Source organism: Zonotrichia albicollis, chromosome 1 (assembly GCF_047830755.1).
Source record: "Zonotrichia albicollis isolate bZonAlb1 chromosome 1, bZonAlb1.hap1, whole genome shotgun sequence".
NCBI classification, from domain to species: domain Eukaryota; kingdom Metazoa; phylum Chordata; class Aves; order Passeriformes; family Passerellidae; genus Zonotrichia; species Zonotrichia albicollis.
The window spans coordinates 123,460,034-123,465,746 of NC_133819.1; positions in this window are offsets into that span (position 1 = coordinate 123,460,034).

Below are 5,713 nucleotides of genomic sequence, written 5' to 3' on the forward strand. Positions count from 1 at the left end.
AAGGAAGAAGGTGAACATCCTTCTAGATTCCCGGAGTGTATGTAACACATGGTCCTTACACAGCTGGTGAGCGAATCAAGCAGGGAAAGGTCCCCACTGGACCTGTTGTTTTTGAACAGAGAAGGATTGGTGGGTGATGTTGTAGTCAGAGGCTATCTTGGGCACAGCAGTCATGAAATTAGAGTTTTCAGCTATCAGAGAAATAAAGAGGGGAATCAGCAACCCTGCCACCTAGGACTTCCACAGGGCAGACTTTGGCCTGTTTAGGAGACTTGTTGACAGAGTCCCTTGTGAGGCTGTCCTGAAGGGCTAAGGAGTCCAGGAAAACTGGACATTCTTCAAGGAGGAAATACTAAAACACAGAAACTGGCCATCCTCATGTGAGGAGTGATGAGATAGCGGGGAAAATGACCAGCCTGACTGGACAGAGAGCTTTGGCTGGAGTTCAGAAAAATAAGGAGAGGTTCTGACCTTTGAAAGAAGGGGCTGGCAACTCAGGAGGACTACAAGGATATTGTGAGGTCAAGCAGACAGAAAATTAGAAGGGCCAAAGCTCAGCTAGAACTTAATCTGCCTAGTATCATAAAAGACAATAAAAATGTTTCTATAAATATAAAGCAACAAAAGGAGGGCGAAGGAAAGTCCCCGTGTAATGCCTTCTTTGCCTCATTCCAGAATAGCATTAAAGCTGTTTTCTGGGTACAGAGTCCACTGAGCTGGGAGACAGAGATGAGGAGCAGAATGAAGCCCCCTTAAACCACGGGAAAATGGTCAGTGAACTGCTACATCACATAGATAGACACAGGTCTATGGGGCCAGATGGGATACACCCAAAGGTGTTGAGGGAGCTGGGACAAGTGCTCTCTGAGCCACTTTCCACCATTTACCTTGCTAAGTGGGGAGGTCCCAGCTGACTGGAAGTTGAAAAATGGGACAGGATGATATTGTTGTCTATTTAGAAAACAGTAAAGGTTTTGGTACCATTTCTCACAGCATTCTTCTGGAGAAATTGGAGGCTTGTGGCTTGGATGGGTAAAAAAACTGGCTGGATGGCAGGGCCTAGAGAGTACTGGTGAATGAAGTAATATCCAGTTGGTGTCTGGTCACAACTGGTGTTCCCATGGTTCAGTGCTGGGGCCAGTTCTGTCTAATATCTTCATTGATGACTCTAATATCTTCATTGATGATGGATAATATCTTATCCAATTTAGGTTGCATATAAAGACAAATTTTTTCACTGAATGGTTTATCAAACTTTAGAACAGGCTGCTGGAGATATTTAAAAAACACGTAGATGTGGCACTTACAGACCTGGCTTAGTGGTGGACTTGCCAGTGCTGGTTTAACAGTTGGATTTGATGATCTCAGAGGTCTTTTAGAATCTAAATGATTCTATGATCCTATGCTCCTAAAATGAATACTCTAAAGGTCAGGAGAAATACTGCAGAATATACACACCCATTCTCCAAAATGAGGGCCAAGTTGCTATGTATCTTTGCTTTACATAGATCAAGAAATATTAGAAGTGTTGAAAGTGACATAATGGTAGAGTAAGAACCTGATTGGCAGATGAGATATGTTGAACACCCACTAAAATATTATTTTTTTTAATTTCACTACTCTTCAAAGTTCTATAAAGGACGCTTCAATCCAGCAGCAATGAAACGTGAACTTTGCACTTGGAGTGAGAAATGTTGCTTTTTTTAGTATTGATATAAACTGGATTTTTCAACTTCATTTTCAATTACAGAGATGCTTAAAACATCATATAAAGATACTACATCATCAAAAAGCTATGAGAGAACAAAAAAAAAACCAGCTTATGTTTGATTATGATGATCACACAAGACAAGCACTGAAGACACTACTCTGATGCTTAATAAGATTTTGTTTCATAATTTATCTATCCAAAAAAATTAAGTACTGATGCATTCATCTGTTTTCTTTATGCTGGTTATGATAAGATTCCTAAGCAATGTCCAGAGCACTGAAATGTGACAGAATAACCAAAGGAAACTCTGGAAAATAGATGCCTGAAATGATAAATACACTTAGCCTACTAAATCCTTAACCCTTCTGCTTCCCTTCTCCGTGACCAGAGGTTTCTGCTGGTGTGTCAGTGAGAAGAATACTGATTTTATCAGTGTCTCAAAGTGTGCTAATTACCTCATTTCTAAGAAATGTTATATTATGACTGGCAACAGCTCTTTAGCATCCACTCTATTCAGCAGGAATTTCTTGGCAGAGCAGAGCTCTTGATAGATGTAATTAGCATTTCCTCCCATTATAAATAATTGTTCCTCATTTTCTACTAATTCTTTTCTAGGCTATTGATATATTTCCAGTAACAACAGACAAACCTGAGCAAACTGGAAGTATCTTTCTTACGAGGATAGGCTGTGGAAGCTGAGCCTGTTTAGCCCAGAAGGAAGACTGAGAGGGGACCCCATTAATGCATGTAAATATCACAGAGATGGGGGTCAAGAGGATGGTGTCAGACTCTTTTCAGTGATGCCCAATGATAGGACAAGGAGCAATGGCCATAAACTAAAACACAAGAAGTTCCACCTCAGCATGAGGTAGAATTTCATTACCTGAGGGTGGCAGAGCACTGGAACAGGCTGCCCATTAGGGGTGGAGTCTCCCTCTCTGGAGACATTCCAAGCCCATCTGGATTGTTCCTGTGTCACCTGCTCCAGGTGACCCTGCCTTGTCAGGGGGATTGGACTTGTCATCTCCAGAGGTCCCTTCCAACCGTAACAATTCTGTGAAATTGTTTCATGAGTCTTCCATAGGCCAGTTTTGTCATTGTTGCCACCCAATCCTGTGCCATTGGCCACACAGTATATTAAGGATATTAATGTTTGTGTTTGGTGAAAGCTATATTTTACCTTGTCTGGAAAAAAAGTATAATGCTGAGAATATGATTGTCCATATCATACTTATTTTATCTTCTTTGTTTGATGCTTTTGTCTTTAGTACAGTTTGAAATAGTGGATAGGATTCAGTTGAAGATGAAGCCACCAAAAGTGCTGTCTATATATAATCTGAGTGCTTAAACCTCCAGTGTAATTGACAAAGATATAGTCAACACAATCAGCGATGTTCAGAGTTATTCAAGCAACCTTCCAGGGTATGTGTCTGATGTGATTTGAGAAATATGAATGTGTGAGGTTTTTTAAACTTTACTGTGCTTGGAGATACAGGGCAGGAAAAAAAAAAAAACCACACGCATTTTAGACTTCAACTGTATGAATTATTGTCTGCTGCTACAGATATAATATCAAAAGTATCTCAAATTCCAGGGAGGTATTGTCAAGTTATTCAGAAGTAAAATAAATTGTAATAAATATTTCAAGCTTAACTGCCTAATATTAGCAATCTGCATAAAATTATTTTGCTATAAATATGCTATTCTTAAATTACAATTCAGCATTTATACATTCTTAATTCATTTACTAAAATAAATGTCAGTCAACAAGATAAAGTTCATCCCACTTTGTTGAGCAATGGGTAATCATCCATTACTCAGAAATTATGGATTTACAGTCTTAATGAAAGGAATCCACTGCTGAAGAACCATGACTATTGTGAGTCATCATTTTTATTGTGCAGTGAAGGTAAAGATGCTACGTTTAATAAATTTATATCCTGTTCATTTTGACCCATGCCTTTGTACACCCAAGCCTTTGTCATAGGCTTCTGGCCCAGACAAAATCTAGATCTTATGCTAATATATTACATTGCCATTTCTCCTTTTCTTCCTATGCACGAACACACTGGTTCTGTGAAAATATAAATATTTTCTAGTGAAACCTTGAAATCTAGACCATTTCCTAGAACTGAGTCTTTCAGAAGATAAACTGAGTTATTTTTCTTTCTTAGTTTCTCCTACATTCTTTTTCATTCTTGATTATATAACTTTTCTCACTGGTAACATTTGCTGACATTAAGTACAAGAATTATTCCCCTTTATTTTTTTCCAGACTGCTCAGTAACCATTTTGTGGGCATCCTGGCTGGCAAATTCTGTTCTTAATTTGGTTTACAGATATTTTGACTCATTCAAAGTCTTACTAATGCTCTTGTCTCTGGCCCATAATGGTCTTTTATCACAGGTCTGATTGTTTGCTTTGTATTTTAGGAGATGGCTGAAGAGTCAGGAAATAGTTCTTTTTGTGTATGTTGCAGATGGTTCCATCCACTTCTTACTTTTCTCCTTGCAGATGTCTTTGATGTGTTTTTTCTTCATTCCTCTTCATTTTAGACATTCATCTCCTTGGCTCAGACCTTCATGAAAACTTCAGGGCGGCTTCATTGGTCTTGTTTGCTAAATTTCATTCCATCTCTAGTGATTAACTCTTCCAGAAGAAAACTGAACGCACATGTGCGTGTGATTGTCTTTGCTATCCTTGCAAGACTTGTTAAGCCTGAGAGTTATTATCACGTTTTCACTATTTGCAACTCCCTCTTGACAACTGAGCAGTACAACACACTTGGGGTAAGATACTCTCATGCTCAAGACCTTTCACATTCACAATAACTTTTTGCAATAATGCTTCTTAGCTTTGCTCATTACCTTTTTTTTAACATTTAGGTGAGTAGCTGCACTGACTGCTTGTTGACATAGAAACAAATAATTAGACGGTAAGAGAAATAAAAGAATTTTCTCATAAACTGGTCTGTTTGTAGGGAAGTACAGCTCAGTTTTACAGACGTGAAAGCTGTGGTTATTTCACATTTGGTTATATATCCTTGCTGTTATGTATAGTGACTTGTATCCTAAGAGCCTCCAAGTACTGCCATGAGGAATGAGGAAATAATTATAGTACTCTAAAATGAGACTAACTAGTAAAATCTACCCTCTGAACTTCCTGACATGTTAAGTTGGTTCTTCCCTTTGATAACTTACTGCAGCTCAGATGAAATCAAAGGACCTGCAGCAATTCAAAGGAGCTGAGAGTTTTTATTGTATTCAAACAATGGGAAGACAGTTCCTGACATTAACACGAACAAATATGAACTTCATTTTAGAAGAAAGAAAATTGAATGAAAGGAGTCATCCAACATCTAGTCTTGCAAGGACAAATTATGTCTTCAAGTTTCTTGTATAATCATGCAAAGGAATACCTGCAGCTTAAGTAGCAGTTTTGGACAGGCTGGGCATACACACAGTAACGTCACTAATTATGATACTTTTTACTTAACACCTTTCATCACAAAGTACACTATCAAACACTAGTCATTTGATCCTTACGACATGTCTGTAGAAGCCTATTATACTGTTGCAGAGATTGCACACAGAGATTAAATGGTTTGGGTTAGGCCACACAGCAAGTGAGCAGCAGAGCCAAAAGGAGAGCGTGAGTGTTGGCTTCCGGCCCTGCGCTCCAACTACTGGACTGCGCTTCCCTAATACTTAAATCCCATATTGCTTCTCTAACAGAGCTACTGAAACTTTTGAGCACTCATAAGTTTTGGTGTAACATCTAACCTGTTGTGTATCTCTCTCCTAGCTCCTTTATGATGTCACAAACCGGTGTAATGGCACTTTTAAGTGCCTCACTTCACAGGCTGCCCCAGGTCGCCCAGCCCTGGTGGGGGTCAGCCTGACATTGTGCAACTCCCATACGCTGCCCCAGTACACAATTGCTGGCTGCTGCTGCTGCTTCTCCGCTCGCTTTCGTCATGGCCTCGGTGTTATGCCCTCAGCT